General features: G+C 45.7%; 1 long non-coding RNA gene across 1 annotated transcript in view; it reads right to left on the reverse strand.

Annotated features, from left to right (window-relative positions):
* The window catches only part of LOC134965447 (uncharacterized), a 205,381-nt gene extending 178,388 nt beyond the window's left edge, over positions 1-26,993 (reverse strand). Inside the window, exon 1 of the long non-coding RNA XR_010188366.1 lies at positions 26,913-26,993. This is a non-coding gene — a long non-coding RNA (uncharacterized LOC134965447). The remainder of the gene's footprint in view (positions 1-26,912) is intronic.
* Positions 26,994-27,908: the final 915 nt, after the last annotated feature.

Below are 27,908 nucleotides of genomic sequence, written 5' to 3' on the forward strand. Positions count from 1 at the left end.
TTGGTTGAGTAAATTAACCACACAAGTAGAAAAATATAAATCAGATCTCATCAGATTCAAAACCAAAAAATATGTGACAGTATCTAAGGACTATGTGGAGAATAGGGTATATCTTTGGGCCAACAACTCTACTTTCAAACAGAAGAATTTCAGATCCAAGACCTTTAATAGAAACAGACGGTTTCCGCTGGAAGCGGACTCTAGCAGTGGGGCTTCAAACAGTGAGGCGGAACAACCTTCTACTTCCAAGACCTCTAAAGCCTCTAAACTCCCTTTAGGTGTGAAAACGAGAGCCCAGCTCGAGGGCCCCGAAGTAAAAGAACCCGACGCGGCAAGCAATGCCAAAGGCAAAGGAGGCAAGAGTTCAAAAAGCAAGAAGTAGTGTATAACCTATCATCTAGAGAAATCTCAACGGTGGAGATTAGTGTATTATCTAGAGGCCTTAATTTTGTGCCCACAAATAAACATGATACGTTTGAAAGTAAAGTTGATCTCAGTCGATTTAATAGACAACTCAGGTTAAAGGAATTTTTTGCAGATAAGGAGAAGGACTATGTTCCTGGCAGAGACTGTCCTGTGAAAACTAAATCGACGTTTGATCCCCATTCGATGAATCCGGCTATTAGATCCTATACAAGGACTGTGTCTAAATGTATAGATGATTGTGGTAGTTCTATTAAAATTAAACCTAACTTGTCTAAACAAGAGTTCAAAGCCCTTAATGATCTATCGGGTTATACTGATATAACAATCCGCCCTGCCGATAAGGGGGGCGGAATTGTTATTCAGGATTTAGCAGATTATAAACTAGAGGCTTATAGGCAGTTAAATGACACCACGGTATATGCTAGATTACCATTGGACCCTACTCCCAAATATGTAAAAGAATTAACAGAAGTGTTGGGAAAGGCAGTACAGGAGGGGATTATCTCAAAGGCAACCATGACAGCATTATTAGTTGAAAGTCCTCGGGTTCCGATTTTCTATACCATCCCGAAGCTGCATAAAAATCGTTTGAACCCCCCGGGTAGACCTATAATCTCAGCCCGTGATTCCCTGTACACAAAAGTTGCACAGTATGTTGATTATTATTTGCAGCCGATAATACAACAACAAAGTACGTACCTTAAAGATACGACTTCATTTTTGGAAAAACTAAATGAGATTGGGGAGGTGAATGGACAATGTTGGTTATGTACGGCTGACGTCAACAGCCTCTACACCAGCATTCCACACCATCGAGGTATCGAAGCTGTAAAAACTCTCATTGAGAATAATCACCACTATACAGGTCCAGAGTTAGAATTCTTTCTGAAATTGATTTTTCTCACTTTGCATAGAAATTATTTTCTCTTTAATGATGAATTTTTCCTTCAAGCACAGGGTTGTGCCATGGGTTCTTGCTCCGCACCGGCATATGCAAATGCTTTTATGTTTGGTGTGGAGCAGAACCTATTTTTTGCCAATGAGAGTAACAGGTCACGTATGGCGCTTTATACGCGCTATATAGATGACGTGTTTATCCTCTGGACTGGCACACGTGAAGAATTCATTTTGATGATGGATCAGGCTAATGCTTTGGATAAAGATATTAAATTTACTTTTAATATCCAACCTGATACCATACACTTTTTGGATGTGAGAATCAATTTGTCTGAAGGTAAACTTACCACCTCAATTTATAACAAACCCACAGATGTAAATAGTTTGTTGCATGCATCTAGTTATCACCCCAACCCCCTAAAAAGTGGTTTACCATATTCACAACTATTGCGGGTGCATCGCATCTGCAGTGATGTAGATGATGAGATGAGACAAATGGATGAGATGATTAAGAAATTCTTGGAAAGGGGATATTCTAATAGAATCTAGATTATTACAAGATGCTAAACAACGTGCTTTGAAACAACCAAAGGTGATAAGTAACCGAATTGATACAGTAAATAAAAAAGTTGATGCAATGGTTTATGTATCAAAATATTCACCAGCAAGCAAACGGATAATGGCTACGGCCAAAAGAGTTTGGCCTGTCATTACAACGGATACTAGTTTGCCATCACTTTCCTCTAGCTCTCTGTTGCCTTGTTATAAACGAGGGAGAAATATCAGAGATAAAGTGGTACGTACAGACATTGCTAACCTACAACCAATGAATAACAGTTCTAGCTCTTTTCTTGTACGCAAACCCGGTAATTATAAATGCACGGGTTGCGCTACATGTGTATACCTGGAAGTGGGTGATCATTTTATGCATCCACGTACAGGCCAGAAGATTATGATTAAACAAGTTTTAACCTGTAGCAGCCGTTTTGTAGTATATTGTATACGTTGTCCTTGTGACTTATTGTATATTGGCAAGACAACTTGCCAATTTAAGGAACGGATGACACAACATAGGAGTGCAATAAAACAATCATTGGAAGGGAAGCTAATAGATCAACCCGTTGCAAAACATTTCAAGCAATGTGGGCATAATTTATCCACATTAAGGTACAGGATTTTAGAACAAGTACCATTTACTAAACGTGGAGGTGACAGGGCTAAACAGCTCTTGCAATTAGAAGCTCGATGGATACACCGCCTTAAGACAGTGTCCCCATATGGGCTGAATGAAACATTGTCCCTTTCATGTTTTCTATAAGTAGCAAGTTTCACAAAACGTGTTAAGTCTTTTGATAAGTAGGCTCTTTATGTATATATGACTTTGATTAATATTGTTATGTTCAGATTATCACTGGACAATGTTTATTACGATGACTATGTATGTCATTTATTAATGGGCTGCCGATTCTGTTTATGTTGAAGTTTCCATGGTGATGGGAGCACGTATGCCGGTATGCGCCAGAGACGGGACTTTGTGGTCCGCGGTTGATGACGTAACCAGATGTAGCTACACGGGGCTCCGTGAGCGTTTGCACATGTGGTGATTTGTACAGTTATTTAAGGTAAGATGTTTTGTATCTTGATTATTGTTGCGTCTGAAGACGGTCAATAAAGACCGAAACGTTAATCTGGAATAGACGGGGTGGTCTCGTTTATTCACTGGAATTAGTCCCAGGAGTGCCGCCAATTACATTTCTATTTTGCTGTTTGGCTGTGGAGGGCACCGGGCAGGCTGCACCAACTTTTCGCAACGGAGTGCCGAGGATCATTTGTGTATATATATATATATATATATATATATATATATATATACTACTCTTGGGTGTGCACTCTGATATACGCACGTATTGGTGTACATTGTGAGGCATAAGGCTGAGGGCTGAGTGCGTTCAACCCCCAAAGGTGTATGTATATAAGAGCCCAACCACGCACCCAGCATTTGGTTATACCCTTCAAGCCATATTAGATGAACACTTTAAGGCAAATGTTTGCTCTTGGCACTGTGACCCCTCTGCACACAGGACACAAATATAATAAGAATTCAATGTTATTCTATGTCTAATGCAATAACAAATCTGGTACAGTAGATGGGATTATCACAGACATGTTGGTAAATGCTGTTAGAAGATGACCACTATTTGGCTGTGTGTGGTTATTTTCCAGCCCCATTAATAGGTACTAATGAAGGAGAAAGAGAACCAACTCTTCAGTCGAGCGCAGGAATCATGATGGGTACAATTGTAAGGTGTTTGGGGCCCACCTACACCAGTGATCCTGACTGAAAACTGCTTCTGATTGACATCACCGCGCCCTGAGGGGGCAGCCAGATTGTCGGTAAGTATGTGAATGGCCTAATTCGACAGGGACTGTGCCACCAGGCAGGGCAGCCAGATGCCAGCAATAAATTGTAAGCTCTCTCAGTATTTGCTATTTCAGTGTGGTTTCTCTAGTGATTTTATGCATACGTTCCATAAGACTGGGGCCACACATAGCGGACAAGCGAGTCCCGTTCAGTGGGACCCGCTTGGCCGCAAGGAGACTGCTGTGATTGGGCTGGACGGCAGGACGACGGGATGTCAGTGTGAACACATACATTTCAATGTATGTGTTCACACAGTGCGGCTGTGTTCTATGAAATCCTGTGTGTCACTAGCTGGATCCTGTTCTGCGTCATCCCGCAGAACAGGATCCGTGTGCACACAGAACCCCCCTCCCGGCTAAGCGTGTCCCGTTCAACGGGACCCGCTTGGCCGCTATGTGTGGCCCCAGCCTTAGTGTTAGTGCAACAGTATACAAATAAACTATTTAAATAATTAAATAAATGTTAATCTTGACAAAAGAAGCAATAAAACATAACAAACAATAGCTACAGTACAGAAAAAACAATGCATATGTTTAATAATTAAACCATTGCAGATCTATTATAGGGCCTAATTCAGAGTTGATCGCAGCAGCAAATTTGTTAGCAGTTGGGCAAAACCATGGGGGTCATTCCGAGTTGATCACACGTAGCAACTTTTTGCTGCTCGTGCGATCAACTAGCAGTTCTTTGCAGCGCAACGATCAGGTCAGAACTGCGCATGTGCCGACGCCGCAGTGTGCTGGCGCATGGCTGACAGCTGACGGCTGTCATTACTTAGCGATCGCCTCTGCCTGATTGGCAGGCAGAGGCGGTTGCTGGGCGGGAGGAGGCGGCACGATGGTCTGGCCGCCGTTTTGTGGGCACGGTCTGGCTAACGCTGGTGTGTCCGGACCGTGCGGAGGGTGGGCTGCAGTATACAGTATGCAACAGTATACAAATAAACTATTTAAATAAATAAATGGTAATCTTGACAAAAGAAGCAATAAAACATAACAAACAATAGCTACAGTACAGAAAAAACAATGCATATGAGGGGGCAGCACGGCAGCGTCTGGCCGCCGTTTTGTGGGCGTGGTCCGGCCAACGCAGGTGTGTCCGGACCGTGCGGGGGGTGGGCTGCAGTGTACAGTATGCAACAGTATACAAATAAACTATTTTCTGTGCGGCTGGGCAGAAACAAAATAACCCACCCAAATCTAACTCTCTGCAATGTTATATCTGCCACACCTGCAGTGCACATGAGGGGTCATTCCGACCCGTTCGCACGCTACTGTTTGTCGCAGCGGTGCGAACGGGTCGGTTCTGCGCATGTGCACCGGATGCAATGCGCACGCACGTCGTTGCCCAGCGATAGCTGCAGCAATCGCAAGAAGAGTAAAAGGCGGAAGGCATTCCGGGGCGTCAACTGACCGTTTTCTGGGAGTGGAGCAGCGAACGCAGGGGTTTCCAGGCGTTTGGAGGGCGGATGTCTGACGTCAATTCCGGGACCTTCATCGCTGGATCCATCGCACAGTCTTGTTTTGAACAAAACTTTTTCTAGCATAGCAGGGCTGCACAAGCGATCGCAGCCTTGCTATGCTAAAATAAACTCCCCCATAGGCGGCGTCTAGTTGATCGCACGAGCAGCAAAAAGTTGCTACGTGCGATCAACTTGGAATGACCCCCATGGTTTTGCCCAACTGCTAACAAATTTGCTGCTGCGATCAACTCTGAATTATCCCCATAATTTGTATACTAAAGCTAGTTTGGCTTTCTCAGACTTATAATTCTAAACCGTGTTACAATGTCGTTTATGTTTGAAGACATTTTTGTGTTTGCACACAAGATCCTCTTTTCTTTTGCTTTGTTTAATGTGCAAGCTGTAAGTAAAAGGAATAATAATGACTGCAGGTACTTTTTGGCATGTTATTTGGGACTGCCCAAGGTGGCGGGCTTTCTGGGCGGGGGTCGGGTCGATTCTGGTGAACACGGGGGTGGACGAGGCCATGCTTACTCCGCAATTTTGTATCCTGGGAATGGGAGGATCTGATTTTGTATCTAGTCCAGAGGGCCTCTATGCTCGCAACATGTGTGCAATGGCGAAGGTGAGCATCGCGAGGCTATGGATGGCCCCCAAGGGCCCTACACTCCCCGCTTTTAAGGCACTAATAAACGACACGGTTTTCAAGGAACGATACATTTACATGAGGCATAATGCCTCCGCTAAATTTGATAGAATTTGGTCTCCATGGCTAGACTCCACATACTCCTTGCCAGACCCTATAGCTTAGTGGCATCAGGGTTGCTAACGGGTCCTGGATCTGCTGTAATATGATTTATCTAGGGCTATAGGCTTCCCTCTCACCCAATGGGTTGTGTATGAGAGGATGGCTCAACGCCCAGCTAGACAGGGTAGGATATAGAGAGTTAATATCCCCCAGTGTGTCCTCTTCCCCCTATTAATTTTTGTTTTTGTTTTTTTTCGTTTCCCCTTTTTTTTTTTTTTTGAGTTTTCTGTGTTTGGTCTCTGTTTGATATTTTATTTTTGAGGAGTTATACTCGGACAAGTTGTCCGTAAGAGTTTTAAATAGGGAGAAAAATCAAAACTAAGTATAATGAGAGTTCTTTAATACTAGAGTGCACGGACTATGCAAGATATTGGTATAAATAAATGCACATACCTAGGCGCCTAGGAACGTATGACATAATATCATAATAAGCCGAAAGTGAATGATGTTTCCTGATGTTGACATGTCATTATGTGTATGCTATGTTCCAGTGACGTGCGGTGAAGTCAATGGCTGGGGAGGCACTGGCTTCTCAAGTACATCCACAGTCGCACAAAAACACAAACCTCAGCTCACTTTTTAGGGAAAACAAATACATTAGAGTGCACAGGGGGGGGGGGGGTCTGGTACTGCAGCAATTGTGTATATACAGTACTGCACAGGTTCTCATACTTGGTCCTCAGAACTCCACACAGTGCATGTTTTGCAGGTCTCCTCGCAGAACCACAAGTAAATAATTAGCTCCACATGTGGACCTTTTAAAATGTGTCAGTGAGTAATTAATACACCTGTGCACCTGCTGGTTTACCTGCAAAACATGCACTGTGTGGGGTCCTGAGGACCGAGTTTGAGAACCTATGCAGTACTGTGATTACAGGACAGATCGCAAAGTACCCAGAGAGCAGCCAGGCCTGGGTCCAAAACTACTGGCATTCTGAGCGAGATCTGTTAAAGCACCCCCTCTCCCCCCAATGTGCGCAATAGGCACGCGCACTCCTAGGAAAGTGGGACTAGCCTCGTAATTATATATTATCAAATTTTAAATATATATACCGTATTATCATCACCTCCTACAGTCTTACACATAGTACTTTAGCCAACCCCTGGGGAGGTTAGGGTTAGGCATCAACGGGAAGGATTAGGCTGCGGAGGGTTAGGTTTAGGTACCGCCGCAGGGATGTTAGGGTTAGGCTGCAGGGATGGAGGGTTAGGTACCGTCACAGGGAGGTTAGTGTGCAGGGAGGGGGGTTAGGTTTAGGTAATGCCACAGGGAGGTTAGGAACAATAGGGGGAGGTTAGGGGCTCTTGGATGCTAGTGCTGTGCTCAGGGCATAGGTGTAGTAGCTGCGTTTCATCAGTGCTGTAACTAAGCATTTTAGTGCTGTGTGCAAGAAACGGCATTGGCGCCCCCCATCCCATGCAAGATAGGAGCAGTGCGCGCCGTAGGCGCGTGAAAAATGTATAGGGGTGTGGCTTCATGGGGAAGGGGCATGGCCACAAAATAATACCAATTCATACTACGGTGCACAGTAGTCTCCATTATTCAAATTACGCTGCACAGTAGCGTCACTACACCAGGTAGAGCCCCTTTTATACATTACGGCAGACAGCGTCCCCCTTTTACACGTTACGGCAGACAGCATCCCATTTTTACACATTGTGGCAGACAGCATCCCCTTTTTACACATTACGGCAGACAGCGTCCTCTTATTACACATTATGGCGGACAGTGTCCCCCTTGTTACACATTACGGCAGACAGCGTCCCCCTTGTTACACATTACGGCAGACAGCGTCCCCCTTGTTACACATTACGGCAGACAGCGTCCCCCTTGTTACACATTACGGCAGACAGCGTCCCCCTTGTTACACATTACGGCAGACAGCGTCCCCTTGTTACACTTTACGGCAGACAGCGTCCTCTTATTACACATTACGGCAGACAGCGTCCCCCTTGTTACACATTACGGCAGACAGCGTCCCCCTTGTTACACATTACGGCAGACAGCGTCCCCCTTGTTACACATTACGGCAGACAGCGTCCCCCTTGTTACACATTACGGCAGACAGCGTCCTCTTATTACACATTACGGCAGACAGCGTCCCCCTTGTTGCACATTACGGCAGACAGCATCCCCTTGTTACACATTATGGCAGACAGCGTCCCCCTTGTTACACATTACGGCAGACAGCGTCCTCTTATTACACATTACGGCAGACAGCGTCCCCCTTGTTACACATTACGGCAGACAGTGTCCCCCTTGTTACACATTACGGCAGACAGAGTCCTTTTATTACACATTACGGCAGAGACAGCGTCCCCCTTGTTACACATTACGGCAGACAGCGTCCTCTTATTACACATTATGGCAGACAGCGTCCTCTTATTACACATTACGGCAGACAGCATCTCCCTTTTTACACCCCCCATCCCCTCTCCGGCATCACTGACACCCAGATAAGGCTGCAAATATGAAGTCTGGGGATCCGGGTAGGGACAAATGGTAGTACCTGATCTGTGGCGGTGGGACCTCTCCAGAGATCACATGGAAGAGCAGGTAGCGCTGGGACCCGTGCAGAAACCACCGCCAGGAGATGGCAGCAGGCATTGGGGTTTCTGCCTGTGAGAGAGGAGAGCTCCGGCTGCCGCACGATTTCCTCCCTGTGTCTGGTCTTACCGCCGCCGCCGCTGCCGCCGTGCAGATTAGCTGCTGCTGTATGGCGACACTTGGCTCTGCCCCCCTCCCCGGTTCTTGAATTCTACTTCTAAATCCCCGGGTGCTGGCTGGTGATCGCGGGTGCTGGTGGGAGAGGAAGAGAGGGGACCTCTGAGTCTCTTCCTTGTCCTGCCACTGCGTATTGATGATTGGGCCAGCGGATCCAGCACTGGATCCGCTGTCCAATCAAATGTGCCTCGATAGCAGGGGCGTGCTTTCCCTGCCAGCGAGGCACTTACATAAGTGCCGCTTTCATTGCATTTTGGAATGGGCTTTTTCAGCCCAGCGCTTGGCCCCGCCCCCGGCATTATCCCCCGTTCCCACTGTCCACACGCTGTCTCGGGAGGCACTTGATATCAGTGCCTCCCAATCTAGTTTAATACACTGAAGTTATTAGAATAATATGAACAGGATACATATGACACAGAATATGTGTCATATGTATCTTTTTGTATTATTTTAATCATTAATGAATGACAGGGGAGGCACTGCCTCCCCTGACTGCACGTCCCTGCTATGTTCCTGATATGCAATGTCTATGTGCAATCTAATCTCCTTCTAAATAAAAATACTTTATTTAAAAAAAAAAAGGAATAATAAACCATAAAGAAGAACCCTAAAAAACAGAAGGGAGTATGTCCTATACAACAGGTAAGTGGATACAATGCTGTGGATTCACTGGTCGTAATGGCACTAGATATAAAGAAAAAATATGGTCCAATTCAGTGATCACAGTATTTAGGTATGTTTGCACTAAAGGCAGTATGCACTAAAGTTGAAGATGTGGACCAAACTCAGATAATGCAGTTTTTTGGAGTTTTGTTAGCATTCCTACCATACCAAGCTCTGGAATGCAATAATTAGATGGCATTACCCAGTGCTAAAAGTAGTCTTAGAGAGGTGGTGGAACTCACCCCCCCCCACCCCCCCGCCCCACTGCGGTGCCTATGTAATAAAGGGACTGTGGGCGCCGCAGGCATGTGCCACAAAAGATGTGTGGTCTATAAAGGGGGTGGTCTCAAAAAGGGCTGTGGTCACACAATAGTATCCCCAATTCAAATTATGTTGCACAGTAGCACAATCTTATTCACATTACACCACATAGTAGTGTCCCTTATTCGTGTTATGACACACAAAAGTGCCCCTTATACACAAAGCCCACAGTAGTAGCACCCCAAATACACATAATGCCCACAGCAGTAGTGCCCCTCATACATTGCCCACTGTAGTAGTACCCCTTATGCAATGCCCACTGTAGTGGTAGTGCCCCTTATGTAGTTCCCACAGTAGTGGTGTCCCTTATGCAGTGCCCCCATGAGTAGTGTCCCTTATGTCCCCAGGAGTGATGCCCCTTATGAAGTGCCCCTATACAATGTCCTCATTAGTAGTGACCCCCAGTAGTAATGCCCCTAGTAGTTATGCTCTTGTGTCGTATTGCCCCCAATAGTTATGCCCCTTGTAGTAGTGCCCCCAATGGTAATGCCCCAGTAGTATTGCCCCCGTGGCGTGTAGTATTGCCCCTCTGTAGTATTGGCCCCAGTATGTATGCCCCCTGTAGTAGTGCAGCTTACACACACAACAAAAAACCCAACAATACTGACCTTAAGCCCTGCTCCTGCATCCGACTGCTGCCGTCCATCTGACCACCTGCTTCTCAAAACTTTGGGAGAGACGTCTTGATGTCTCTCCCATAGTGCACACTGCCAGATCTGGAAGTTGCCACTGTGGGGAAGGAGTCGGTCGCCCGGCATCTCCCTGCAGCTCCGGGCTGACTTTTTAGATCAGGTGGGCCGGGGAAGGCAGCACTGGTTCCGTCTCCAAATAGAACTGACGGAACACAGTTCCTCCCCGTTCCAGATTACTTTAACTCCTAGCGTTACCCAATAGAAGCCAATGGGCTTCTTTTCTCATTCCTTCTGAGAGAGATCCAATCAGATCACTCCCAGTGTCCTCTGCAGCAGCGTGTCTCTCTACACATGCACAGGAGGACACCCAGGTCATACACCCGAAAGTCCTTCTATGACAAAGGACAGCTCTTATCAGGAGAGCTGTCTTTTGTGATTTGAGGTTAATAACGGCATTATGTATCCACCATAAAGAAGATTTAAAACCAACCCAGAAACATACAGTATACACTCTTCCAACTTCCAAATACAGTTATTCAAATAGCATTCACCCTAAATGAAGCTTTCACATTCTAGAATAGGTGACTGTGTAGGCTACTTGTGTGCACAATGGGGCATGGCCTTGTGTCTGTGAAGCCACACCCCTGGGTGTGTGACATTTTGGAAGCATGACCGCATGTCACGCTCCCGTTCTTGTCACACTGAGGGCAGAGCAGCTCTGCTATTTTGGTTTTACCCCCTTGAATGGTGTCACACGGTATGATCCACACCTTCCCCCTTCCCCGAACCTCCTTGTGAGACAACTAATCTATATGGCTACACCTTGATCATTAATTCGCTTGTGAAATTAACTTTCATCAATACTGGCATGCATTTGCACAGCCCATTGCATGGTGCAAGAGATTATTTGAAATCAGATGGATCTCTGCATATGCACAACCCTTCATAGCTGGCAATTCCACCTACACACCCACAATATACCCCCAGAATACTTCAACCTAACTTCAGCCTAACTTGAGTGAGCATACATTACCACCCAGTTACATACAGGCTGGCAGCTGCTTGGGCAGTGCAAAAAATCACAAGATCCATCTGCAAAACAGACTTACGTGCAACTCTGAATCATGCACATTGGACCTTATTCAGCATCAGTTGCAGTTTTGCTAAATTAGCAAAACCACAACTGCTTGCGATTGCATGCTGGGATCCGCCCAGCACAGAGCAAGTCTGCTCAGCATGCTAATGGTGGCCAGCTCTGTGATCGCAATTGAATTAAGGAAGACCCTCTGCCTCTGCAGCCTGGCTGGGAAGGCAGTCGGCCGCTGCCATGTTTCCCGTTGCAGTGGTCCAGCGTGACATCGTGTGGCTGCCCCGAACCCACCCCCAGTTCTGACACCACGCCCCTGCAACAGCGCATCACCACCCTGGACCGCGCTATGAATGCCTCTGCCTGTCAATCAGGCTGAGGTGTTCGCATTAGTGAAATGCGATCGCATCTCACTGCATACACATGACCAGTATGGCTCCTGCATGTGCACACTGGACATAAACCTCTCAGTATGCGATCGCATCATACTGAATAAGGCCCATTGTCTTCTGATGTTCATAGATTGGCGCAGCCTGAGGATAGGTTCTGACCTTGTGTTATGGCATGGACTGACTTCATCCAAATAATTAGACAAATATTATTCTCATTCTGCTATAGTGCAACTTTATATATATCCATACACTGCAGCAAATGTTTCTGCAATATTTATTAATGAAAGCAACAAGAAAATTCTGCTTAAATGTTATAAGGGGCCGGATGTAATTATGCCAAAGTTCGGCAGTTGTCCAGGATGCCGGACACACTCTGCCCTTTTTTTAAAAGGGGTAATCACTTACAAGGCATGGTTTTGCCTTGTAAGTGATTGACCTTTTACAAGGCATGGTTTTGCCTTGTAAGTGATTGACCTTTAAAAAACATCCAAGTTCCACCGGCATCACACATGGCCGCCGAACTCGGTCGTCATTACATTCGGCCCAAAGACTTTAGTGAAAAAACAATAGGAAGCAAAACAGAAAAAAAAATGTATATAGCCACAGTTGTGGGATTCAGCATGTACAACTCAATACATTATAGTTCTACAATTGGAAAAAAACCCTTTCAATGTAAGTGTTTAAAACATAATAGGACAGTGTGAGGACCAGGTCCACTGGTTGTGTCATCACAGACGCTGGCACTCATTAGTTCTAGTGAACATAGCCCTGAATGAGCACTGAGGGTTGAATGAGCACTGAAGGTTTTAAGGTACAGACATAACATGTACTGTACATCTTACTGGATGAGCTGTGCACGGGAAAGAGGATGGAATCAAATCAGGCAGGGAGCATGGACATAAGAGGCATTAATTCACGCTCTTTCTCCTGGTCAATGGGGGTCATTCTGAGTTGATCGCTAGCTGCCGTTGTTCGCTCCGCAGTGATCAGTGTAAAAAATGGCTAATCTGCGCATGCGTAGGCACCGCAATGCGCACGCACATTGTATGGGTACAAAGTCCATTGTGGTTTTGCACTGGTTCTAGCGACAATTCCAATCGCACAGACGGCCGCAAGGTGATTGACAAAAAGAGGGTGTTTCTGGGTGTCAACTAACCGTTTTCAGGGAGTGCGTAGAAAAACGCAGGTGTGTCATGGAAAACGCAGGCGTGGCTGGGCGTTCGCTGGACGGGTGTGTGACGTCAAAAGCCGTCCCTCCGTTGTTAGAATCAACGCACAGGATAAGTAACTACAGGGCTGGTCTTGTTTTGCACAATATGTGTTTGCAGACTCACTGCTGCACAGGCGCTCGCACCTCTGCAAAGCGAAAATACACTCCCCGGTGGGCGGCGACAATGCGTTTGCACGGCTGCTAAAAACTGCTAGCGAGTGATCAACTCGGAATGATATCAGTAAGATATTGTAGACGTCCATAGTAGCAACAGGAAAATCTAGACATTTTTCAATTTCAAATTCAAGTTCATGGTGAGTCTGAACTTTAAGAGCACTGGGAAACACATGCTGAAAGTGATTTAGGACCAAAGGCAAAAGAAGTGAATTGTGGAAGGAATTTGGAATCTTCAGATATGGAGGAAGATTTAACTGATAAGCCACAGGATTGATGATCCGTTCCATAGGATAAAGTCAAATAAAACGTTGGGCAAACTTCATGGAAGGAACTTTGAGGCATAAATTGCAAGTTGAGAGCCAAACTCAATAGCTTGGTTTCAAGCTTGGTACTGCTCGATATTTGCAGTCAGCAAAAATGTTATAATGAGCAGAGGCGCTCTTGTGGGGCTATTGGACCTCTTTCCAAATCTGAGAAAACTGCTGCAGAGTAGCAGACGCTGCCCATACATCTTTGGAAGGGAAGGATTGAAAGTCCAGAATACGAGGATGTTAGACGAATACGGTGAAGAAAGGTTGGTGGCAGTTTGATACCGAAAGTTATGAGCAAACTCTGCCCAGGGCAGATCAACCCAGTTACAGTATCTTATGACGATGTGATATACAGTCTGAGGAAGGTCTCTAATTCTAGGTTCACCCCTTCAGTTTTCCCGTTAGTCTGTGGATGATAAGCTGAGGAGTACTTCAACTTCACTTGAAGGGCGGAACACAGAGCTTTCCAAAACTTAACTATAAATTGAACTTCCTGTTCTGAGGATTTCTGTAGGAAGACCATGTAAATGAAAAATCTCTCCTAGAAAGATCTTTGCAAGCTGGATAGCAGATGGTAAACTGGTAAAAGGAATGAACTGAGCCTTCTTGGAGAATCTGTAAACTACAACCCAAACGGTATTGGTTTAGCCTTGGGAGACAGGTAATACAGAGATGAAGTCCAATGAAATATTGGTTGAAGGTACCCTACTGGGGCTTGCCGAGAGACCATGGGCTGTGCACACTTGGAACATGATAACATAAAATCTTGGATATCTACTTTCATATCGGGCCACAAATAGATTCTTTGAAGGAATGTAAAAGTCTTGAGTACACCAGGATGTATTCTATACGTAGGGTCACCAGTGAAGTCTGATGAATGATTGTTCCCTCGGTTATTTGACTTCCATCCATGGCAGTCAAAAAGACAGGTCGAAGCAGAGATTTTACTGAAAGTCCAAATTCTTGAACTACAGGGAAGGAAAGGAAGTATCACGCTTCTGTTTGTTTGTTGAACCAGTGTCAGGGAAAAGTCTGTGTATATATATATATATATATATATATATAAATCTGGATGTGTATAGATAATGATGTCAGGCCTGAGAAGGATTTCTAGCATAAGGAAAGATACCTCCCTGACCAGAAAATGAACCCGGGTGTCGGCGGAGAGATGCCGGATCATATCCACTAGACCACCAGGGACTTCAGTGTTGGTGATAGGATAATATATGTGGTAGAGAGATGTGTAGCAGTAGATTGATAAGGCTAATACTGGATGGTTAATGTAGATATGAATGACACACTTCTTACTTGGTAGCTGTAGTCCAGGATGCTTGAGTGGCAAAACTTGGCAGAGTATTGGCCAGGCTTGAACTGGGCTGTCTCTATAGTCCAGAATCGGGGAGCACTCAGATGGTTGCAGGACCGGATGCAGACTGAACACCCAAACAGATGGTAGCTTTGGAGAACCAAGAGCGGAATCTGTGTAGTACGAATGAACTGGAATTATCTGTGCAGCTTGAAAAGCACTGGTGTAGAGCGATATCAGGAATCTATGTAGCATGTGGAAACAAAACTGCACCAGCAGTATACCAAACAATTGAGCTTCACTCAGTTATGAAAGACATTGTACTCGTGATGAATGAAAGGCAGAGGCTAGAAATATACCCCAGAACCAGCCAGGATTGGCTGAGCAGCATCAGGTGGTATGGAGCAGTTCAGGCTGACTAGTGATTGGCCAGATCGCGGTCAGGTGATCAGGGGCTGCAGTACTCTGGGTATCGATAGCTAGGGACTGAGGCCTAACAGGCCTGAAACAATGGAGCCTGCATCCCCTGGGGGTGACAGTGGATGAATGTATGGTGCCCAGAGAACGAGTTGGCAGGTGTCAGGATCGGTAAGTGTCCCTGCGACAGGGGTAACAAACCCGGGTTGTGACATGAAGTTGCATGCAGTTGGATTCTTGGGCAATTTCTCAATATGAAGTGGGAGAAGGTTTCCACAACACCCCTAACCTGAATTTTTCATAACAGTTTAGGTTCTAGTGTTTCCCAGGTTGGTTGGACAAGAACCAAGGAAATACCCTAGGGCAGCACAGCATAAACACAACTTCTCTTGAGCATTCTTAAGGAGTAAGACAAGATCTATGTATTTGCATGGGTTCTTGGAAGACGCAGGTGGAGATAATGCATGGAGAACTGGCCGAGCTTTAGCTTGATCACATTTGAACCATTCACTCTTGAATACGAAGATTAATTTTAACGCCCAGGGAAATAAGATTATCCAACTTCACTGGAAGATCCCGGGTTGCCAGCTCATCCTTTATTTTGTCTAAAAGTCCATTCAATAAGGTAGCTACTAGTGCCTTATCATTCCAACTGAACTCATACGCTAAGGTCTGACACGGGACTACAAATTGCCTAACAGTGCGTGACCCTTGATGGATCCTAAGGATGTCACTGAGGCTGAAGAAGGGGATCAGATCAATAACCAGGACAATGGCCACGGGACATTTGAAGCCAGACTAAGCGGAGCACCAGTAGGGAACAGGGCACAAGAATCGGCGGCCTGACAAGAGCAAAATGAATAAGCAAATATAAAAAGAAAGAATAGCCAAGTTAACAGACAGGTACAAAGCCCAGAGAGATAATTTTTACAAATCTGTAGAGAGAAGAAGACAGAGAGAGATTGGATAAAGTGTAAAGGACAAGGGGATAGATGTACTAAGCCTTGGAGAGTGATAAAGTGGAGAAAGATAAACTACCAACTAATCAGCTCATAACTGTCATTTTTCAAACACAGACTGTAACATGGTAGTCAGGAGCTGATTAGCTTGTACGTTAGCTCTCTCCCCTTTATCACTCTTCCAATCTTAGTACCCCCCAGAGATACTAACCATCAAACACATGCTACCACCACGTGTTATGTAAGACATTGTTTATAATAATTCCCTAATTAAGACTAGTGATGAGCGGGTTCGGTTGCTCGGAATCCGAACCCCCCCGAACTTCACCCATTTTACACGGGTCCGAGGCAGAGTCGGATTCTCCCGTATGGCTCGGTTAACCCGAGCGCGCCCGAACGTCATCATCCCGCTGTCGGATTCTCGCGAGATTCGGATTCTATATAAGGAGCCGTGCGTCGCCGCCATTTTTCACTCGTGCATTGGAAATGATAGTGAGAGGACGTGGCTGGCGTCCTCTTACTTTGCTTCAGGGGGCTGCAAATATCTTTATTCTGGGGACCAGCAGTATTATAGGAGGAGTACAGTGCAGAGTTTTGCTGACCAGTGACCACCAGTATTATACGTTCTCTGCCTGAAAAACGCTCCATATCTGTGCTCAGTGTGCTGCATATATCTGTGCTCACACTGCTTTATTGTGGGGACTGGGGACCAGCAGTATTATATAGGAGGAGTACAGTGCAGAGTTTTGCTGACCAGTGACCACCAGTATTATACGTTCTCTGCCTGAAAAACACTCCATATCTGTGCTCAGTGTGCTGCATATATCTGTGCTCACACTGCTTTATTGTGGGGACTGGGGACCAGCAGTATTATATAGGAGGAGTACAGTGCAGAGTTTTGCTGACCAGTGACCACCAGTATTATACGTTCTCTGCCTGAAAACGCTCCATATCTGTGCTCAGTGTGCTGCATATATCTGTGCTCACACTGCTTTATTGTGGGGACTGGGGACCAGCAGTATTATATAGGAGGAGTACAGTGCAGAGTTTTGCTGACCAGTGACCACCAGTATTATACGTTCTCTGCCTGAAAAACGCTCCATATCTGTGCTGCATTGTAGTATATAGTAGGAGTACAGTGCATAATTTTGCTGACCACCAGTATATAATATAGGAGTACAGTACAGAAGGCCACTGCTCTACCTACCTCTGTGGAGGGTAAAATAGGGAAAGATCAAGATCCACTTCCACCTCGTGCTGAAGCTGCTGCCACTAGTCATGGCCGAGACGATGAAATGACATCAACGTCGTCTGCCAAGGCCGATGCCCAATGTCATAGTAGAGAGCATGTAAAATCCAAAACACAAAAGTTCAGTAAAATGACCCAAAAATCAAAATTAAAAGCGTCCGAGGAGAAGCGTAAACTTGCCAATATGTCATTTACGACACGGAGTGGCAAGGAACGGCTGAGGCCCTGGCCTATGTTCATGGCTAGTGGTTCAGCTTCACATGAGGATGGAAGCACTCATCCTCTCGCTAGAAAAATTAAAAGACTTAAGCTGGCAAAAGCACAGCAAAGAACTGTGCGTTCTTCTAAATCACAAATCCCCAAGGAGAGTCCAATAGTGTCGGCTGCGATGCCTGACCTTCCCAACACTGGACGGGAAGAGGTGGCGCCTTCCACCATTTGCACGCCCCCTGCAAGTGCTGGAAGGAGCACCCGCAGTCCAGTTCCTGATAGTCAAATTGAAGATGAGGAGGAAATTGACAAGGAGGATTCTTATGGTGAGATGGTTTGTTTAAGTCAGGCACCCGGGGAGACACCTGTTGTCCGTGGGACGAATATGGCCATTGACATGCCTGGTCAAATTACAAAAAAAATCACCTCTTCGGTGTGGAATTATTTTAACACAAATGCGGACAACAGGTGTCAAGCCGTGTGTTGCCTTTGTCAAGCTGTAATAAGTAGGGGTAAGGATGTTAACCACCTCGGAACATCCTCCCTTATACGTCACCTGCAGCGCATTCATCATAAGTCAGTGACAAGTTCAAAAACTTTGGGTGACAGCGGAAGCAGTCCACTGACCACTAAATCCCTTCCTCTTGTAACCAAGCTCCTGCAAACCACACCACCAACTCCCTCAGTGTCAATTTCCTCCTTAGACAGGAACGCCAATAGTCCTGCAGGCCATGTCACTGGAAAATCTGACGAGTCCTCTCCTGACTGGGATTCCTCCGATGGATCCTTGAGTGTAACGCTTACTGCTCCTGGCTCTGCTGTTGTTGCTGCTGGGAGTCGATCGTCATCCCAGAGGGGAAGTCGGAAGACCACTTGTACTACTTCCAGTAAGCAATTGACTGTCCAACAGTCCTTTGCGAGGAAGATGAAATATCACAGCAGTCATCCTGCTGCAAAGCGGATAACTCAGGCCTTGGCAGCCTGGGTGCCGAGAAACGTGTTTCCGTTATCCACCGTTAATTCACAGGCAACTACAGACTTGATTGAGGTACTGTGTCCCCGGTACCAAATACCATCTAGGTTCCATTTCTCTAGGCAGGCGATACCGAAAATGTACACAGACCTCAGAAAAAGAGTCACCAGTGTCCTAAAAAATGCAGTTGTACCCAATGTTAAGTAACCACGGACATGTGGACAAGTGGAGCAGGGCAGACTCAGGACTATATGACTGTGACAGCCCACTGGGTAGATGTATTGCATCCCGCAGCAAGAACAGCAGCGGCGGCACCAGTAGCAGCATCTCGCAAACACCAACTCGTCCCTAGGCAGGCTACGCTTTGTATCACCGCTTTCCAGAAGAGGCACACAGCTGACAACCTCTTACGGAAACTGAGGAACATCATCGCAGAATGGCTTACCCCAAATGGACTCTCCTGGGGATTTTTGACATCGGACAACGCCAGCAATATTGTGCATGCATTACATCTGGGCAAATTCCAGCACATCCCATGTTTTGCACATACATTGAATTTGGTGGTGCAGAATTATTTAAAAAACGACAGGGGCGTGCAAGAGATGCTGTCCTGCCATCATCTGAAGCAAGAGGTGGTAACGAGGTGGAATTCAACCCTCTATATGCTTCAGAGGATGGAGGAGCAGCAAAAGGCCATTCAAGCCTATACATCTGCCTACGATATAGGCAAAGGAGGGGGAATGCACCTCACTCAAGCGCAGTGGAGAATGATTTCAACGTTGTGCAAGGTTCTGCAACCCTTTGAACTTGCCACACGTGAAGTCAGTTCAGACACTGCCAGCCTGAGTCAGGTCATTCCCCTCATCAGGCTTTTGCAGAAGAAGCTGGAGACATTGAAGGAGGAGCTAAAGCAGAGCGATTCCGCTAGGCATGTGGGACTTGTGGATGGAGCCCTTAATTCGCTTAACCAGGATTCACGGGTGGTCAAGCTGTTGAAATCAGAGCACTACATTTTGGCCACCGTGCTCAATCCTAGATTTAAAACTTACGTTGGATCTCTCTTTCCGGCAGTCACAAGTCTGCAGAGGTTCAAATACCTGCTGGTGAGAAAATTGTCAAGTCAAGCGGAACGTGACCCATCAACATCTCCTCCTTCACATTCTCCCGCAACTGGGGGTGCGAGGAAAAGGCTAAGAATTCCGAGCCCACCCGCTGGCGGTGATGCAGGGCAGTCTGGAGCGAGTGCTGACATCTGATCCGGACTGAAGGACCTGCCAACGATTACTGACATGTCGTCTACTGTCACTGCATATGATTCTCTCGCCATTGAAAGAATGGTGGAGGATTATATGAGTGACCGCATCCAAGTAGGCACGTCAGACAGTCCGTACGTATACTGGCAGGAAAAAGAGGCAATTTGGAGGCCCTTGCAGAAACTGGCTTTATTTTACCTAAGTTGCCCACCCTCCAGTGTGTACTCCGAAAGAGTGTTTAGTGCAGCCGCTCACCTTGTCAGCAATCGGCGTACGAGGTTACTTCCAGAAAATGTGGAGAAGATGATGTTCATCAAAATGAATTAGAATCAATTCCTCCGTGGAGACATTCACCAGCAATTGCCTCCAGAAGGTACACAGGGACCTGAGATGGTGGATTCCAGTGGGGACGAATTAATAATCTGTGAGTAGGGGGATGTACACAGTGAAAGGGGTGAGGAATCGGACGATGAGGAGGAGGTGGACATCTTGCCTCTGTAGAGCCAGTTTGTGCAAGGAGAGATTGATTGCTTCTTTTTTGGTGGGGGCCCAAACCAACCAGTCATTTCAGTCACAGTTGTGTGGCAGACCCTGTCGCTGAAATTATGGGTTTGTTAAAGTGTGCATGTCCTGTTTATACAACATAAGGGTGGGTGGGAGGGCCCAAGGACAATTCCATCTTGCACCTCTTTTTTCTTTCATTTTTCTTTGCATCATGTGCTGTTTGGGGACAATTTTTTTGAAGTGCCATCCTGCCTTTCACTGCAGTGCCACTCCTAGATGGGCCAGGTGTTTGTGTCGGCCACTTGTGTCGCTTAGCTTAGCCATCCAGCGACCTTGGTGCACCTCTTTTTTTCTTTGCATCATGTGCTGTTTGGGGACTATTTTTTTGAAGTGCCATCCTGTCTGACACTGCAGTGCCACTCCTAGATGGGCCAGGTGTTTGTGTCGGCCACTTGGGTCGCTTAGCTTAGTCACACAGCTACCTCATTGCGCCTCTTTTTTTCTTTGCATCATGTGCTGTTTGGGGACTATTTTTTTGAAGTGCCATCCTGTCTGACACTGCAGTGCCACTCCTAGATGGGCCAGGTGATTGTGTCGGCCACTTGGGTCGCTTAGCTTAGTCACACAGCTACCTCATTGCGCCTCTTTTTTTCTTTGCATCATGTGCTGTTTGGGGACTATTTTTTTGAAGTGCCATCCTGTCTGACACTGCAGTGCCACTCTTAGATGGGCCAGGTGTTTGTGTCGGGCACTTGGGTCGCTTAGCTTAGTCATCCAGCGACCTCGGTGCAAATTTTAGGACTAAAAATAATATTGTGAGGTGTGAGGTGTTCAGAATAGACTGAAGATGAGTAGTGATGAGCAGGTTCGGTTTCTCGGAAACCGAACCCCCCCGAACTTCACCGTTTTTACACGGGTCCGAGCCATACTCGGATTCTCCCGTATGGCTCGGTTAACCCGAGCGCGCCCGAACGTCATTATCCCGCTGTCGGATTCTCGCGAGATTCGGATTCTATATAAGCAGCCGCGCGTCGCCGCCATTTTCACTCGTGCATTGGAAATGTTAGGGAGAGGACGTGGCTGGCGTCCTCTCCGTTATTGTTGAACTTGATTGTGCATTATTGCTTAATTGTGGGGAGGGCTGGGGAGCAGCTGTATAATATAGGAGGAGTACAGTGCAGAGTTTTGCTGATCAGTGACCACCAGTTATCCGTTCTCTGCCTGAAAAAAACGCTCCATATCTGTGCTCAGTGTGCTGCATATATCTGTGCTCACACTGCTTAATTGTGGGGACTGGGGAGCAGCTGTATTATATAGCAGGAGTACAGTGCAGAGTTTTGCTGACAGTGACCACCAGTATACGTTGTCTGCCTGAAAAACACTCCATATCTGTGCTCAGTGTGCTGCTTTATTGTGGGGACTGGGGACCACCAGTATAATATTATATAGGAGGAGTACAGTGCAGAGTTTTGCTGACCAGTGACCACCAGTATATAATATATAGCATTACGGTACAGTAGGCCACTGCTGTACCTACCTCTGTGTCGTCATTAAGTATACTATCCATCTAGATTCTATACCTGTGGTGCATTTCAGTTGTGCAGTTTGCTGACACAGTGACCACCAGTATATATAGCAGTACGGTATGAAAGGCCACTGCTGTACCTACCTCTGTGTCGTCATTAAGTATACTATCCATCTAGATTCTATACCTGTGGTGCATTTTAGTTTTGCAGTTTGCTGACACAGTGACCACCAGTATACTATATATAGCAGTACGGTACGGAAGGCCACTGCTGTACCTACCTCTGTGTCGTCATTAAGTATACTATCCATCTACATTCTATACCTGTGGTGCATTTTAGTTTTGCAGTTTGCTGACACAGTGACCACCAGTATACTATATATAGCAGTATGGTACGGAAGGCCACTGCTGTTCCTACCTCTGTGTCGTCATTAAGTATACTATCCATCTACATTCTATACCTGTGGTGCATTTTAGTTTTGCAGTTTGCTGACACAGTGACCACCAGTATACTATATATAGCAGTACGGTACGGAAGGCCACTGCTGTACCTACCTCTGTGTCGTCATTAAGTATACTATCCATCTACATTCTATACCTGTGGTGCATTTTAGTTTTGCAGTTTGCTGACACAGTGACCACCAGTATACTATATATAGCAGTACGGTACGGAAGGCCACTGTTGTACCTACCTCTGTGTCGTCATTAAGTATACTATCCATCTACATTCTATACCTGTGGTGCATTTTAGTTTTGCAGTTTGCTGACACAGTGACCACCAGTATACTATATATAGCAGTACGGTACGGAAGGCCACTGTTGTACCTACCTCTGTGTCGTCATTAAGTATACTATCCATCTACATTTTATACCTGTGGTGCATTTTAGTTTTGCAGTTTGCTGACACAGTGACCACCAGTATACTATATATAGCAGTACGGTACGGAAGGCCACTGCTGTACCTACCTCTGTGTCGTCATTAAGTATACTATCCATCTACATTCTAATTAGTGATGAGCGGGTTCGGTTTCTCGGAAACCGAACCCCCCCGAACTTCACACTTTTTACACGGGTCCGAGGCAGACTCAGATCTTCCCGCCTTGCTCGGTTAACCCGAGCGCGCCCGAACGTCATCATCCCGCTGTCGGATTCTCGCGAGGCTCGGATTCTATCGCGAGACTCGGATTCTATATAAGGAGCCGCGCGTCGCCGCCATTTTCACACGTGCATTGAGATTGATAGGGAGAGGACGTGGCTGGCGTCCTCTCCGTTTAGAGTAGACTAGAGAGTAGTAGAGACACTTGATTTACTAATTTTGGGGAGCATATTAGGAGTACTACTTGCTGATAGTGTGACCAGTGACCACCAGTTTAATTAATCCGTTCTCTGCCTGAAAAAAAACGATACACAGTGTGACACAGTCACATACCATATCTGTGCTCAGCCTCAGTGTGCTGCATCATCTATGTAATACTGTATATCTGACTGTGCTGAGTGCTCACTGCTCACACAGCTTAATTGTGGGGGAGACTGGGGAGCAGTTATAGCAGGAGTACATATTTTAACAGTGCACACTTTTGCTGCCAGAGTGCCACTGCCAGTGTGACTGACCAGTGACCACTGACCACCAGTATATTGTGATTGTCTGCCTGAAAAAGTTAAACACTCGTCGTGTGGTGTTTTTATTCTATAAACGCATTCTGCTGACAGTGTCCAGCAGGTCCGTCATGATATAATATATACCTGTCCGGCTGCAGTAGTGATATATATATATTTTTTATATCATTATCATCCAGTCTATATTAGCACTGCAGCAGACGCAGTACGGTAGTCCACGGCTGTAGCTACCTCTGTGTCGGCAGTCGCTCGTCCATCCATAATTGTATACCACCTACCCGTGGTGTTTTTTTTCTTCTATCTTCTTGATACTAGTAGCTTACTTTAGGAGTCTGCAGTGCTGAGCTGACAGTGTCCAGCAGGTCCGTCATTATATAATATATACCTGTCCGGCTGCAGTAGTGATATATATATATTTTTTATATCATCATCATCCAGTCTATATTAGCAGCAGACGCAGTACGGTAGTCCACGGCTGTAGCTACCTCTGTGTCGGCAGTCGCTCGTCCATCCATAATTGTATACCACCTACCCGTGGTGTTTTTTTTCCTTCTATCTTCTTGATACTAGTAGCTTACTTTAGGAGTCTGCAGTGCTGAGCTGACAGTGTCCAGCAGGTCCGTCATTATATAATATATACCTGTCCGGCTGCAGTAGTGATATATATATATTTTATATCTCATTATCATCCAGTCTATATTAGCAGCAGACGCAGTACGGTAGTCCACGGCTGTAGCTACCTCTGTGTCGGCAGTCGCTCGTCCATCCATAATTGTATACCACCTACCCGTGGTGTTTTTTTTTTTTTTCTTTCTTCTTGATACTAGTAGCTTACTTTAGGAGTCTGCAGTGCTGAGCTGACAGTGTCCAGCAGGTCCATCATTATATAATATATACCTGTCCGGCTGCAGTAGTGATATATATATATTTTTTATATCATTATCATCCAGTCTATATTAGCAGCAGACGCAGTACGGTAGTCCACGGCTGTAGCTACCTCTGTGTCGGCAGTCGCTCGTCCATCCATAATTGTATACCACCTACCTGTGGTGTTTTTTTTTTTTTCTATCTTCTTGATACTACTAGTAGCTTACTTTAGGAGTCTGCAGTGCTGAGCTGACAGTGTCCAGCAGGTCCGTCATTATATAATATATACCTGTCCGGCTGCAGTAGTGATATATATATATTTTTTTTATATCATTATCATCCAGTCTATATTAGCAGCAGACGCAGTACGGTAGTCCACGGCTGTAGCTACCTCTGTGTCGGCAGTCGCTCGTCCATCCATAATTGTATACCACCTACCTGTGGTGTTTTTTTTTTTTTCTATCTTCTTGATACTACTAGTAGCTTACTTTAGGAGTCTGCAGTGCTGAGCTGACAGTGTCCAGCAGGTCCGTCATTATATAATATATACCTGTCCGGCTGCAGTAGTGATATATATATATATTTTTTATATCATTATCATCCAGTCTATATTAGCAGCAGACGCAGTACGGTAGTCCACGGCTGTAGCTACCTCTGTGTCGGCAGTCGCTCGTCCATCCATAATTGTATACCACCTACCTGTGGTGTTTTTTTTTTTTCTATCTTCTTGATACTCAGTGACGTGCGGTGAGGTAAATGGCTGGGGAGGCACTGGCTTGTATCAGAGCCAGATTTACACACGCATATATGAGCCCAATAGAGGAGTACTGTACCCTAACCCTAAACCCTCTTCTGACGGCTAAACCTAACCCCCCTTTCCCCCCCTCCCACGTGATTGCATCCCGCTGAAAGAAGGATCAGGATTACGGGCATCGGTATTTAGATGCCGGGATCCCATGTCCTGTCTGGATGTCAACGCCGGTGTTCTAGCTGCGTACGGGATTCCGTTGTCAGTTTTTCCAGTGCCGGGATCCCGTCAGTCGGTATCCTCACTGCATCCCTTTTACCAAGCATGTTGTGTATGTATTACAGTCAATGTAACATTTTGGAGGGTTTGTCTGTCACTTAACTTGCAAGCTGGTATCGCTGTATGGTCAGAACCGAAACCTCAGGATGATTTACAGAATTAAAAAGTCTGGCTAGCAATAAATAAATATGTAAAGTCTGTCCTGCCTCTGACGTTTACTATAAATCATTACTGTATTTATCCGGTTACCAGTCTGACACACATACAACTTTTTCACATAAAACAACTGCAGCATACCTAAATGAACACACAAAACTAGATGTGACCTTTTTGCCGGCTTTGTAAGAGAAGAGTATAGAGGAACCTACACACACTTTGGAATCTGGAGAAGTAATCATTAGACAGCAATATTAATGACCCCTGAAACACCCAGTGAGTGTACAGCCCATCAGCAGCTGATCATCTCACAGCCAGCATGCAGTGATACCTACGCTAATATAATACCAGACAGAAAATGAAATTACCGGATGAAGCAGTTCCACCCGGTAATTTCATGAAACACCAGGGTCCTTTTTCTGTCTGAAAGGGTCGACCCGTGTAGTAATTCCCGAGACTTCGACCCTGGAATCTACCAGGGTCGGAGACACTGGAATTTCGACACGGGTTGACCGTTTCACACAGACAAAATACCCGTCTTGATCTACAAATTACCGGGTCGAAATTCTCGAACCGGTAATTTGCACGTCTATGTGAAAGGGGAGTCAGGCAGGTCCCGGCAAAATGACCCGGCACTGAAGAGAGGAGGAGGGAAGAGGGAGCATACAAAGTAAAGTTACAGTACTTTTTATTCCAGTACTGCTGTGTAGATTAAAAAAAAAGTACATGTTGGCAATTATGTGATAAAACCACACACAAAACTAAAAATAATACCAAAAATTGCAGTTAATGTTATTCCAGTTTCAGAGGGCAACACTACAAAACAACAACTTAAAGTGTTCTATACACACATTAACTGCATTCTATATTAAATACACATACTGTAGCTAAAGGTTCCACCTGGGCAATTCAGATTGGTCACTGCCACTAATCACATACAGTATAAATGTGCAGAGTATGCTACATGTAGTACTGTATATACCAGATTACAGTCAGGGCAGCTCCTGATGTGCAGATTTTTATCAAAATAACAAGATGGGTGAGTATGATATTGCAGAGCCAAAGTCCTGTGGTTCCCCTGTGCAGAGCTCTCAGCCAGCAGCATCACACAGAGACTGCTGCATGCTGTGCACAGGGGTGGGCTGTCAGTGCCCATGAGCCTTGACCTCTGCACCAGTGTAGGGCAGCAGGCAGGCTCATGTCACAGAGGAGAGAATGATTGATCAGCTGTGTGCTAACAGTGCACAGCATACTCACTCACTTTGGGGAACTGTGAGTACACAGAGCTGAGGCACACAAAATGTGTTACAGGACCTTACCTAGCTAGGGCACAGGAGGCTTAGGAGCATCACCGCAGCAGCAGTGCTCTGTCTCTGAAGTGAGCTGTCTGAAGTCTGAACTTCCTGGTTACGTCCTGGACAGGTCACCTGATCATCATTGAGGCAGATGTAGTAGCTGCCTCTAGTGGTCCGTTTTCTCTGCGGGATTATTGGCTGCTGTGGAGCCCCGCCCCCCCTGCACCAGGTCGTTCTTATTATCACAGTGGAGGCTCCGCTGGATGTTGCCTCACGACTCTCTGTGTCTTCCTGGAGCAGTGCAGCATTTGTGAGTTTACACTATAAAAATGATTTGAAGACTACAAAGATTATATATGATTATATTTATAAGTTAGAAATAATTACTTTGTATTTTCCAGATTATTTTTATAATAAAAACTGTGTAGTATGACAGGTGAGGCACTGCCTCCCCTGCCTCCCCTGACTGCACGTCCCTGTTGATACTAGTAGCTTACTTTAGGAGTCTGCAGTGCTGACAGTGTCCAGCAGGTCCGTCATTATATAATATATACCTGTCCGGCTGCAGTAGTGATATATATATATTTTTTATATCATTATCATCCAGTCTATATTAGCAGCAGACGCAGTACGGTAGTCCACGGCTGTAGCTACCTCTGTGTCGGCAGTCGCTCGTTCATCCATAAGTATACTAGTATCCATCCATCTCCATTGTTTACCTGAGGTGCCTTTTAGTTGTGCCTATTAAAATATGGAGAACAAAAATGTTGAGGTTCCAAAAATAGGGAAAGATCAAGATCGACTTCCACCTCGTGCTGAAGCTGCTGCCACTAGTCTTGGCCGAGACGATGAAATGCCAGCAACGTCGTCTGCCGATGCCCAATGTCATAGTACAGAGCATGTAAAATCCAAAACACCAAATATCAGTAAAAAAAGGACTCAAAAATCTAAAATAAAATTGTCAGAGGAGAAGCGTAAACTTGCCAATATGCCATTTACCACACGGAGTGGCAAGGAACG

Source organism: Pseudophryne corroboree, chromosome 10 (assembly GCF_028390025.1).
Source record: "Pseudophryne corroboree isolate aPseCor3 chromosome 10, aPseCor3.hap2, whole genome shotgun sequence".
NCBI lineage: Eukaryota > Metazoa > Chordata > Amphibia > Anura > Myobatrachidae > Pseudophryne > Pseudophryne corroboree.